This window comes from Diplotaxodon limnothrissa, linkage group LG3 (assembly GCF_057381915.1).
Source record: "Diplotaxodon limnothrissa isolate DT_005_m linkage group LG3, D_limnothrissa_male_GT1.1, whole genome shotgun sequence".
NCBI lineage: Eukaryota > Metazoa > Chordata > Actinopteri > Cichliformes > Cichlidae > Diplotaxodon > Diplotaxodon limnothrissa.
This window is the reverse complement of record NC_140598.1, coordinates 18237806-18251256: the sequence shown is the minus strand read 5'-3', so window position 1 is coordinate 18251256 and position 13451 is coordinate 18237806.

The following is a 13451-nucleotide window of genomic DNA, read 5'->3' as shown; positions in this document are numbered from 1 at the left end:
CCAGATGAACAGAATCAACTTTTGGGTACATGGAGAAACCTTTTGAATACAAGCGCGCTCACGCACTTAAGCAATGCGGTTGAAAAATGTGGGTGCGCCTAACTTTTGTGCTGGTTTTCTTAGGCGCACCAGTGCAATCATGACAAAAAGTTAGTGTAGAGCCCTGTAGATGAGACCTAAACTAAACACAACTGTAGCGACTTCCACAGTCGCTAGAGGTCGGGGATGGAGTCTGCCTATTTGCCTGACGTGCTGTCAACTTTACGCAATAATGCGAGAGGTGGAATTGCTTGCTTGTTTATTAAAGTGCTTTGAGAGTTTACAGAGTAATGTGATCGGCTCCCGATTCAGACTCTTAAACATCACAGGCTCTGATGCAACAAGGGGAAACTCGTGGTGCAGCGGTCAACAAAAACTACAGCTCCAGCCCTCCTCTCAGAGAATGACAGACTGACAACGCCCTCTTAATTTCACCACTAGCACCCACGTGACTCCCGTTACACATCACCATAGCAACCAAACAAATGAAAACCCAGTGATCATCAAAATTCAACACATTTAGTTATGGCTGCTACAACAACAAAACCCTGACTAAATAACGGCACAAGAACTTAATATATTTCCAATATAACATAAGAAATCAGAAAATACAAAATAAACTCAAACAGCTGGGTCACACACCCAGCCCCTGACAAATTGTCTGATTAGAAACATCTGGAAAAACACAAGAAGACCCTCACTGTTGTTTAACTTCCACAGCTGAAAAGACTCTCAGCTGATCTGCATGTTTCATCATTTCCTCTTATTGTTTCTTACTAAATGTTTATTGCTTAGTGTTCAGTCCATCGTGTGAGTGAGGGGCACAGACCAGAGGGAGGAGAGCAGGTAATCATCATATCTGTGAGCTTTAGAGCAGACTGAAAATTACTACTTTAAATATTCATAGATTATTTTGAATAGGAAGAAGAAATCATCTGTGGTTCTCATGTCATGTTAAGAAAAAATAATATTACAATTGTGTATTAAACAAGTAGATTTTAATGTTTATTACAGTCACTAACTCATCATGTAAAATAAGCCACAGAAATTAGCACTGGTTACACCGCACAGTGCAAAAGTCTTGAGCCACCCATGACATCATTATATTTCCCTTCTAAGGATCCAGATGTTCTTCTAATTTCTTAATGCAACAAGTTTCCAGGTTTCTTTGAATATGGTGTAAATGTTTGTTTGTTTCTCTGCCTGCTACAAATCTATTGTAGGATTTGCCCAGCTCGCCTCTCCCGGACAACCTTCCGCTCTAAGCTTCACCTCCACCCGCGTCAAGTAAGACTGCTGCAATCTGCTGCATTGATGACCCCCCCCCCCCTTCCCTTTGTGACTCTTAGCCCTCACCCTAGCACATGTGGGGACTCCTGGCACTATGGTGGCTCACTGAAATGTTTACTCATAGTACTGTTTCATAGTTTATAGCGTTTTTCTCACAGTACTGTTCATACCGGTTCCTTTAGTGCTTCGACAGCATCTCATAGCTTGTAGATCATTTCTAGTGATTCATTTTGTTTCATGCAAAGTGATGTGACTCCTTGTAAATTAAGAACATCCCTCAGAACTGGTTTTTAGGCTCTCGTCTTTAGTTTGTCTTTCACTAAAAGTCTTGTTTTCATTACTCTCTTTTGTCACACCTGACTTCCTGTAATAAACTTTGAGATCTGAGAGTTATTTATTTCACACTTGGTTCAACAGTTTCCCTTCATACACACACAAACTGTGATTTCCCTTAATATCACACTGCACCCCTGAGTGAACAGGAGCAGGAAGAAGAAAATATTCTTAGTAAACCGTGTCCCCTATCTGCACTCCAAATGATATTACAAGTGGGCACCATCAACCAAGGAACACATTAACGTTTGTCTACAGTTCGTAGCACAAAGCACACATCAAGAATATAACCAGCAATATACCCCACCGCATAATAGCAAGGAGACGAGAATGACCCCCAGTTAACTCACATTTCTTTCAAATTCATCATATTGATTTATCATTTTAAACATAGCACATTTTAAAACAGCGCATGTTTGTACAACTCTTACAATTATAATGAGCAGTTCCACAATCTTATAACCGTTGGACTCATTTGTGTAGTCCTGCTAACTGATGCTAAAAATGATATTTCCTTCTGTCCTCACCTCCTAAACAAATTGAAAATGATATTTGTAACTTGAGGGCTAATATATTATTTTTAGCCTTATTTTGTCTGTGTTACATCCCCCAGGAGGATGTCTCTTCTCCCTATTAACCCTTTGTTTTGTCCAGGCTCCACCTCCTCTGTCCTGATTGGATGTTGCGCAGAGTCCGGCTAATTGGTAATCAGCAGAGCACTATTTAAGGCCTGTGGAGCTGTGCTTCTGGGCCCTCTGGCCATTTTGGTTGCCATACTTGTGCAGGCTTGCATGCCTTTGTGTCTTGTGTGAGCATTGTTGTTTCTTTTTTTTTTTTTTTTTTTTTTTTTTTTAAATGACATCAGAAACAGCAGTATGCGACATTACGTGATGGCAGAGCTTCAGTTCATCCTTTGTCATTTTTTTTTTTTTTTTTTTTTTTTTTTTTTTAATAAATAGGACAGGGGGAATGAATGAGAGAGAGAGGGGGAGAGAAAGAAAGAAAACCCAAGGGGAGAAGAGACGGTGAGAAGGGGGGGGAAGAGAGACAAAAAAAAAAAAAAAAAAAAAACTCCTGGGTCACCTGTATGGAGAGAAAAAACAAACAAACAAACAAACAAACAAACAGAGGAGACAGCAAACAACAAAGAGCAACATAATAATAGAGAAAACAAAGCACCATCACAATAAACTAGCTAGTCATAGATATCAGTATTTACTAAGTAATAAACGATATTGTGCAGCACGCAAGATAGACAGCGCACAGTGTGCTTTGAGGCAGCAGCCAAGAAAGCTTTAGTCCGCGTCTGTGAATACCCATGTGTGCATACCTGTGTGGGTCAGCATGCTTGCATTCCAAAGGTTTCTCCATGTAATGATCTGCTAGGGAGTGTGGGGGGGCCACAGCCCCGTCCTCCAGGGTGTGAAGCGGGTATGGAGGAGATCAAAACTCCAGACATCCAGAGGCCCCCAGAACACAAGAGACCATGGAAGACCAACAGAGGGGCAGCCGCGCCAGCATTGTTGTTTCATGTTCGGACTGCTTGTAGGGGAGAGCTGCCTTTTGTTTTGACACCCTGTTTTCTCCTGTTTATGTGTTGTTAGGTAGGTTATGGTTATAGGTTGTATATTTTGTTTTCTTTGGAGTAAGGTAAGTTTCTTTTATTTCAACATCAGGGATGTTTTGTTTGTTATGTTGGCCTTGGCTCTCCCTGACGTTATACTAGGGGTGCAACGATATTCGTATCGATATTGAACCGTTCGATACAGTGCTTTCGGTTCGGTACGCATATGTATCGAACAATATAATTTTTTCAAATTTTTTTTTTTTTTTTTTTTTTTTTTGTGTCCCGTGTGGATCTATAGCCATCAGAATTGTTGTCTTGAGGCCAAGAAAGATGCCAAGAGGATTTATTTTAAGTGGATCATCATATTGGTCCATTTGATTGACCTTTATTATAATTATGAATTTATTTTATTTTCAGTTGCAAACGGGACAGACATGACTGTGGGATAGGACAGGGGGAAAGAATGAAAGAAAGAGGGGGAGAGAAAGAAAGAAAACCAAAGGGGAGAAGAAAAAAAGAACAATACAAAATTTGTAATTTATTTTATCAACTTTCCTTCTGACGATGCTGTCTGTGTTGAGCGCTCAGTGAATCTGCATTTGACTACTCCGCCTAGGCTCGAGAGTGCAGCCTAGGCGGAGTAGTCGAACGCAGATTCACTGAGCACTCAACACAGACAGCATGGTCAGAAGGAAGAGCGCAGGGCAAGCTAGCGAGACAGAAGTGGACCTCCCCACCCTCATTCAGATCTGGCGTTTGGAATTATTTTGGTTTTCATGTGACGTATGACCCTGAAGGTAAGCGAGTCATGGACTAAAGTAAAACAGTATGTTGGATGTGCCATGCAATGCTCAATTACATGGGTGGGAGCTAGTGTGTTAGCGCAGTTAGCTCGTTAATGTGTTGGCTGTCTAGCCCCTCTGTATAGGGTAGCTCGTTAACGGAGATTTGCCGTGTTGTGGCGTTAAGGTCATTTCAACGAGATTAACCTGAAAGCACTAGTGGGAACACAACGAATATGACTGCACATTTAGATATGACCTATATATTTTACAAAAAAACCCAAAAAACGTTTGCCGTACATACAAGTTAGAGTCGTAACACTTGTGTCTCTCTTTAAACGTTTACAGCTCAGTTTATGGTTCCCGTGTCTGCAGGAACACCTTATTTAACGTCAGCGTATCCTATCATATCCTGAACACATGCGGAGAGTTTACCACGTGGATCAAGTTTAAAGCGAAAATAACTGAATGTGACGATGTTATGAAACACACACTCGAAGTAACGGCGGGAGTCTGACCGCAAAACATCTTTAAAACTAAAGCGAAAACATACCTGAGCAGCGAAGCAGAGCCTCCGAGCTGAAGCTACTTTCATTCATAAAGAAACACTTCCTGTAGTTCCTCCTCAGCTGTGTAGGTCCTGCTGGTGTCCACACGATGGCGCCATTGTAGTAGCAGACAGATGACACAAACCACTTCTGTGGACTTTGAAAATGTTTTCAGTGAGAAACGGAAAACATTAAATGACTGAAATAGAAAGATCATTCTATAAATACACTGACAACATTAAATAGCGTGATATACACAAGGGCACAAATATAAAGAGTGAAAATGTGTAGTCAAAAGCTTCACACTGTCAGCTTTCACCAATACAAAGATCGAGCAGATGCAAAACGAGTACCAGCAAAATATCATTGCTCACTCACATCACTCAGTCGTTACACTGCACCGACAGTTTGCAGCTGCATGCCTGAATGTCTTCACATCACGAAGGATTTAATGTATAGATTTATTTTGACATGTTATTAATATACTGTACTACTTGTTGTAGTTAAAACAAGTCAAACTTGCATCAACACAACTAAATTTCTCTCCACCAGTCTAAACCAGTCCTACAAATATCTCCCAGTGTGGCAGCACAGATAACCACTGGTGTATAAGGTGCTTCTGAATTCACAATACTTTGATGAAGAACCTGCTGAGTAAACAATCAGCCTGTTATTATTGCTTCCTACATCTGCTTTTTGAAAACCTCCCAAAGGCCCGTTTAAGAGCCACGTCAGTGTATTTGTATCTGTTCTTGCTGCATCTTCATTGGTCTGTCTCTCTGTTGCTATCTGTCGTTTTGTCTCTTTAGCTCTTCATCTTTTTGTTTTTGTCAGTTTTTGTCAGTGAGCTGGTTAACTTTTGTGTGTCTGCTGCCTTTGTTTGTGTGTTCTCAACATGATGCGCCCCAAATTCAAGCCCTGCACATCTTGCCAGACTCCCAATCAGGAAGCAGAAAAACCTGCTGTCTCCGCTCTGGAAGTCTGTCCACCAAGAAAAGCTCTGACTTCTGCTAAATGGGCCAAACTGGGCAGAAAGTATACAAACACATCCTTATAGAATATGATGTAACACTATAATTCTGAAATATAGTGGGCCATGAAAGATACACCCAACTCATCCTGCAGCCTTCAATTGGAGCCTCCAAAGGATGCAGACCCTGGCTGTGTCCCAATTCAGGGTCTGCAGCCTTAAAGGCCACATTTTGAGGCCAATTGCATCACAGTGACGAAATGAAGGCTGTCCCAACTCAAAGGCTGCTCGAGATGCGGCCTTCATTTCCCTGACAACAACAGCAGACACGTGGTGTGTGTGCGGGTGTCTGCCTCTTATAACCACAGTGATTCTCCTGTGGTTTGAAATCTCACATGATCTTGTGACGTGATCACGAGTCCAAACACTAACAGGTCACCTCAACAAGAACAGATTCAATCCTAATGATTTAGTTACCATAGAAACATGAAATGGTTTGGTTGACAGCACATGTTAGACTGTTGTAAACGTCACAGCCACACAGTCACACTTCCTGAGTGTTTTTAACATGATGGATGTGAAACACTGAGTGATGCTTCATCACATTCACACTCACAGCTCCTCTGTCAGTGTCTCAGCTATGCTGGCAGCCTGGAGTCACCTGTAACATGACTGTGGGCTGATGCTGAACTCTGACTCTTATATGTGTCTTATTAACCTCAGAGCTGCTCAAACTGAGGGAGGCGGGACTTACAGCACAGGAAGTGATGTCAGAATATAAAGGCTTTTAGTCCTGAGTGAGTGACAGGTTTGACGGTGACGTGGATCTCCTTCAGACCTGGATCACAGTCTTCACACTAAACCCTTTAAACATCTTTACTCTGTTGGTTTGATCAGTAAGAACAATAATGTCATAAAACCATGATGCTTCCTCTCCTGATGAATATAGATCCGTGTAGATGAACCACTCAAAGGCTCCACTCAAACAATACCTAACATTAAATATATGATTATAGTCAGAGGGGACTCCAAAATAAAAGCACCTTTAAACCAAGTTATTTCAGACTAAAAGGAGACAGGAAAGACAAACTGATCAGAACTTCCTGGTGAATCATGTCAAATAAAAGAAACACAAAACCTGTTTCGTAGTATAAGAGTTCATCCAACCTGCAGCAGTGATACTGAAGTCTGAACAACACAAAAACCAAATGAATCTGTCCATCAGTGATAATAAAGATCAGCCTGACATCAATCTGTAACATCAGCAGGACCAAGATCACTTCCGCCGTGTCCATTACTGGTAGGTTAAACTGGGAGAAAGTCTCTAACATGATGAAACCATAGTCTATGATCTAGAGCATCATAGTGGTGCATAGGTTCATCCAGGTCACAGTGCTCTACACTGAACAAGTCAAACACCTGGACTTCACCCAGTTGGTGTCTTTGTGTCTTCTTTCTTCAGCTCTACAGACTTACACAGAGAACTGTTTCTAATACATGGCTTATCAGTGCGTTTGAGTCCATCCACACAGCTCAATATGTTTCTACTAACACGTTCTACCAACATAGAGGTCAGAGTGAAATAGTGAGGTGTTAGACTGATGTTCTGCCTGACACCAAAGAGACACAGGAAGTGTTTGATTCAGTCAGAGGAGTTTGGACTTATTGAACCACCTTTGGTGTCTATGATGGTGTCGTCTGTGGAAGGATGTGTGGAGCAGAAACAAAACCAGCCAAGAACAACACCATGAAGCTCATTTAAGAGAAATGGAAAGCTCTGGTAAAATAAACACAGTTAATGATTTTGATCCCACCAGGTCCTGGACCCCTGCTCTCTGTCCAATCACAGACTGAACACATCAGCAGGACCACCAAAGTCCTCAGATTAGTCCAGGGTCTGTCCTCAGCCTTTGAGAGCTTCAGTTACTCACAGTTAGACACACTAACAAATATGTCATCATCCATCTTCTTCTACACTCTATCACTGATCACTAAAACTAGCTGATGTCTGTCCTGATGTCCAGACTGCAGTGAGTTTAATAAGCTGTGTTAGATTACACTTAGAGGGACAGCTTCATCTGTCAAACAGGATCTATGATGGTTTGATTACTGCACTTAACAGAGTTCATGGTTGAGCTGAAACAACAAGAAGACTCTGCAGGTGCACCTGGAGGTCTGTCATTAGATTTACTGCAGAAACTGGATCAAACTGGATCCAGGATGCAGCAGGTCTGTGCTGAGCAGAATGAATAAAGCCAATAAGATGTCTCTGTATGAGGAGGCGGGGTCACAGGAGGTTCACAGAAACTCTGCAGCAGCATCATCAGCTCACATGGAAACTTTGATGATTCACTTCTGTGGTGTTTTTACAGAAACACGTCACAAAATTAGCTCCACCTGTTTTGTGAGCTTTGAGTTTCTTGTCTTCATCCTGGATGCTTGTGTTGGTGTTTTTACACACAGCAGATATTTCCTGGTTGCTTCCTTGATGACCACATGAAGCTTTCTGAAGCTTGGATTGAAAGCGCTTCATTACTCAAAGCTTTCCAACACAGGCCTCTGTGCTGCCATCTGGTGGACAAACATATGAAGTGCAGCATGAAGCTACAAATTAAACTGCTTCAGCTACGTTTATATATAACATACTATAACCTATATAACTATATGTATAGTGTATTATGTAGGTTTTAGAGCTGGGGGTAGAATTGTTGATGGCCTGTTTTTTTATTTATGTTCCCCATGGTTCACCAGCTCTCACACAACATCAGCACCGATGATCCACGTCCTTATAAACCTCTGAATCAGGTCCTGAAGCAGTGACGTCTTGAGTGAAGACCTTACTGATCACATGACTCTGGTCACCTGGACTCAGTGTTTCTGAAGCAGTGTGCTGGGTTTTTACAAATCCGTGGCTGCTGCCTGATGTTGGGCCCACAGAGGAAGACGACTCACTCACTCGTCTTCACTTCCTCCTTAAACATGTGGAAGGAGAGCAAAGTGCTGCCAGACTCTTTTTTCTGACAGGAACAGAAGAAACCACAGCAAACTGTTCCAGTTCTTCATCTTCATCACAATCTGTTTATTTCTGATGGTGTCTTCAGTCTGAGGGTTTGAAGTTTCCATGTCTGTGTGATGTGTGGTGTGAAGGCTGCTGGTTAAACTGGGACTCACTGTTGAAAGCACTGAGTGCTCATAGAGAGATGCTCCATGAGTCCCAGTACAGACTACAAACATGGTGGAAACTTAGCTTTGATATCCACACACTCTGCTCGTCTGTGAGTAACTGTGATGAAGATGTGCAGAGATCTGTGTCCAAACAGGAGAAAGACTGTAAAGACTCTGTGCTTCTAATAGCCTCTGTTAACATATGTGAGGCTGTTTGTTGTTGTTGCCATGGAGATTTTCACTGTTTGGGTCAGCAGGTCATGTGATCAGGTTTGTTCTGCTGGACGATGGTTCAGTGTCAGGGTTTGTTTGCATTCATCAATAAATATCTAAATAAATCAAAGACTCCATGTTTGTTCTTTCATCATGTGACCTCTGCTCATCCATCTCTGTGTGTATCAGGATACATTTAGTTCATAATACACGAGTCAGAGAAATCAAAGAAAAGACAGCGTGATGTCCTGTATGGACAGGTGGAAGGAACCAAGTCCTCAGCTGGAACACTCGTGTTTGTCCACAGACAGGAAACACAGCAGGAAACTTCCTCACAGAAGTGCAGCTCATGGATAACACACTTCCTGACAGTCAGAATGAGGCTGCAGCCAAACACAGAAAGGTGTTTTTGTCCAGATGAGCCCAGAGAAGAAACACGAGTGTTCACAGACATCAGAAGCTCAGAGAGGTGAAACATGAGGTTGGAGTCCTCGTCAGCATCCAGAAGAGCTGCTGTGAAACCCTGAGTACTCATGACAGACTCTGATGGCACAAACACATCATGATTCAAACAGAAAGACAAACATGGAGCTCCTGATCCTCCTGCATGAGAACAAGCTGACATGAGCGCTGTGTCTGAGAGTGTCTCCCTGTCACAGTGACAATAACACAGCTGCTGCTCACAGTCATTAAACTGACCTGAGGTCAGCTGTGCTCCTTACATATGAACCATGTGACCTCACATCAGTGCTGTGGATGACTGTAGTCATAGAAGAGTAGAGCTGTAGCAGGTGGTGTGAGGAGGAGGAGGAGGTGGTGTATTCTAGTTAACGAAGTACTGAAACACTCCAGCAGAGGGCGCTGTTAAGTCCTTATTGTAACACAGTTAATGTGCATTCTGATGGATAAAGATCCAAACGGGACAAAAAAAAATAAAATAAAAAATAATAATAATAATAATAATAACAGGAAGCCAATGAAGGGAAGCCAAAACAGGAGAAATCTGCTCTCTCTTTCTAGTCCCTGTTAGGACTCTTGCTGCAGCATTTTGGATTAACTGAAGGCTAACCATTTCTAAGTCACTGTGGAAACACTGATCAAAGTTAAAGTCTTGATTTGAAACTCTGATTAACTACATGGGCTCACATGAAAAACTACAGGCTGACATTAACATTAAAGTACATGTAGAGCTTAATGCATTCCACTCAGTTTTCCTGAAGTGCACATCTTACAGTGCACTTTTTACAGCCTGGAACAAACATTTCAACAATATGACTTTAAATCTCACATTTCAAATACACTTGATTGATTTGAAATATTCTAATATTATAAGATGATGAGCGGAAAAAGGTTCATGTCCTAAAAATCAAAGTTCATATACATTGCAGTCAGATCAAATGCTTTAATACTTTATCTACATGTTGATATTTGTGTGCTCCCAATTGTTCATTTTTCCCTCTTTCACAATGAAAAACAGAGAGACTGAAAACATCTGGATCATTTGACTCAAATCAGATCTATTTTGTACAGTCACAAGTCCCAGCAGTGTTGTAGCTGGATAGTGTAGTGGTAAGACTATGCAACTTGGGAGTGAGAGGCGCAATTCCAGATTCCCACTTGGTAAGTCTTAGAATGGTGTGGCTATGTCTGCAGCTTTCACTACATCTTGTACCCTGTATGATTGTGTGCAAGCTTTGATTTAGCATTACTCCAGCTGCCTCCCTCTTCCCGCTCCACCACAACCACCCACACATGCAGGGCCTTGGAGTAGGGGTATGTCACCAGGGTGCAGAGGAGGCTACCCCCCCCCCCCCCCCCGTCCCCTTCTGGCTGCCTCTGCCTCAATTTTATCCCACAACTTAGACATTCACATTACTCACACTCTCATTACACATACATATAGGATCTTGGGGGTGGGCACGATACACGGAATCCAAATTACCATCAGGGTGTACACCTCACCCCTGGCGTCGTTGCCCACCTCTCAATTTTAAATACACGTAGACATTGAGGGCTAGCAGGAGGGACTATGCGCTTACCTGCTGCTCTCTGGCAGGTAGCTCCATGCCCTCCTGGGTTTTAAATGCACCTTAGAACACACATGCATCAACACTACAATGAGCGGGTGGAGGGAGGTTTGGAGTCTTCTCTCACCCCCGTTCTCTGCGGCCTGCTGGAGCGGGGGGGGCTAGGAGGAGGAGTTGGCCGTCCGACTGGGGTCTGGAGTGTGGGGCCTCCCTGCTGCTGCGGAGTCGGGGTGGTCTGCCTCTCCCCACCGCAGGGAAAAGGGTAACACCACCTGGGTCTGGGTGCAGTTCCCCCCTCCAGGGGCAAGGGTACCTAGACCCGGTTCGTAGAGTACGCTTGGAGAGTGTGATCGTGTGTACAGCGTCTCTTTATGTCTGTCTCCACGTTGGTTGAGTGTGGAGTAAGTGCACATGAGAGCATGAGGGTGGGAATGGATGTTTGTATCTGTGTGTGCCTGTATGTCTGTGTCTATATGTCAGGTTGGGTATCAGACACCACCTCTCTGGGGACATCTCAGGCCCTCCAAGGTTTGGAGGCCTATCTCCACCCACCACCACTTCCCCTGCCAGTGGCGGACTCCCTCAGGTGTCGGTGCGTTGGTGGTTCTTTGTGTCTGGGGGTGGGCGTCCAGGTACACACCGGCTCACTCCTTGGCGGCCGCTTATCGGGGCCTGGAGCCTGGGGCTCGCTCGGGCCACTTCGGAGGTGGGGTGCCCCCGGCCTCTCGGCCTGGGGCTCGGTCACTCAGGCGCAGCTGGCTGCCGGCGGAGCTCACGGGCGCGTCACTGCAACCCCCCCCCCCCCGGCTTCTGCTCCACGGCTGCTGGGTGAGCCCTCATCTGGGACTCTCCTCAGCTCTTACTGGGACAGTGGCGCGGCTGCCCCTCTGTTGGTCTTCCTTGGTCTCTTGTGTTCTGGGGGCCTCTGGATGTCTGGAGTTTTGATCTCCTCCATACCTGCTTCATGCCCTGGAGGACGGGGCTGTGGCCCCCCCACACCCTCTAGCAGATCATTACATGAAGGAACCTTTTAAAAACAAGCGCGTCCATGCTCACAGGTGTACACACGGGTGATCACACCCACAAACTACACCCTTTTTGGCTCCTACCTCAAAGCACACTGTGTTCTGTTGATCTTATGTGCTGCACAATAATGTTTAATATTTAGTATTTACTGTCATATTCCCATATATCATTGTGATGTTGTTTATTCTATTACTCTTGTTTTCTTTTTTCTTTCTCAACAGGTGATCCAGGTGATCGATAGATGCATTTTCTTTTTCTGCCCATTCTGTTGGTTTTTGTTTTTTGCCCTTCTCCCCCGTCCCTCTTCTCAGCTGTTTCTCTTTCCCTCTTTCTTTCTCCCCTTCTTTCCCCCAGTCAAGTCTGTCCCGTATTCAGCAAGTGAAAATAAAATAAACAATAAAAGGTGAATCAAATGGACCATTATGGCAAGGCTGGGAAGGTCAATTTGGTAAAGTAAATCCGTTGGGCATCTTTCTTTGCCTTTAGACAATAATTCTGATGCAAAAGAGCCAAACGGGACAGGCAAAAAAAAAAAGAAAAAAGAATGACCTCGCTAACTTTAGACCCATTTCCAAAAAAAAAAGCATTACTATATGATAAATGACTGTACAAACCAATGATTATATTTATATTTATTTATGTTATTATTTAAAGTGATATTTTAACATACTATTGTGCTGGAGCCGAGCTCACAGTTTGAGATGGACATGAATATATCATGTTAAAGCTACCACGGAGTATTAGGGCCACATTAAGATACAGAAATATTGCTGAACATTTGGAGAATACTGTGGAAATATGGAGATGAAAGTGAAAAATCTATCTGGAGATAAAAGTGGAATTGTGCAGATTGCAGTTGTTGTTTCAAGACTCTATAAAATGCCTTGTGTAGATGAGTTAGTGAAACAAACTGATCAGTCATCGAGTGATACAACATCCATCTTCTTTATTGCATGAGGGTGGAACCATCAATAACCTTGCATCTGTCCATGACCAGCCGTTTCATTTTCTACAAATCCACCCAACTTTTACAAGCCTGTGTCTTTTCTCCTGATTTTTCCTCTTCCTGAACCATCTTTTCAACGTGCTTATACTGATCACCGCATTGTGTTTATGAGCTCAAAGACAAATCATTGGACACTTTGGAGGCTTTCCTCCACATTTGGGCGATCAGCTGTTGCTCATAACTTCCTATGCTTGCTTGTGTCAGGCAGAAACCGGAGCTGCCGTTTCCCGACAAAAAATCGTCTGAGGAAGCGAGGAAGACGTGTGGGCAACCAAGTGAGAATACGGAAATACAGGAATATCCTTGATTTTGCGTCCTGCTCGGGGCTGCCGACGTTGGATGTTTTAGCTAAAACGGGCTTCGAGTTGAGTGCATGCCTTCCCCGCATGGTTTTCATCAGGACGCCGAGCTTTCCTAGAACATGTGAGTGACCATCTCATAGTCCCATGGCTTATGATAAAAGGTAAGAAGTCTCGGGGAGTGTG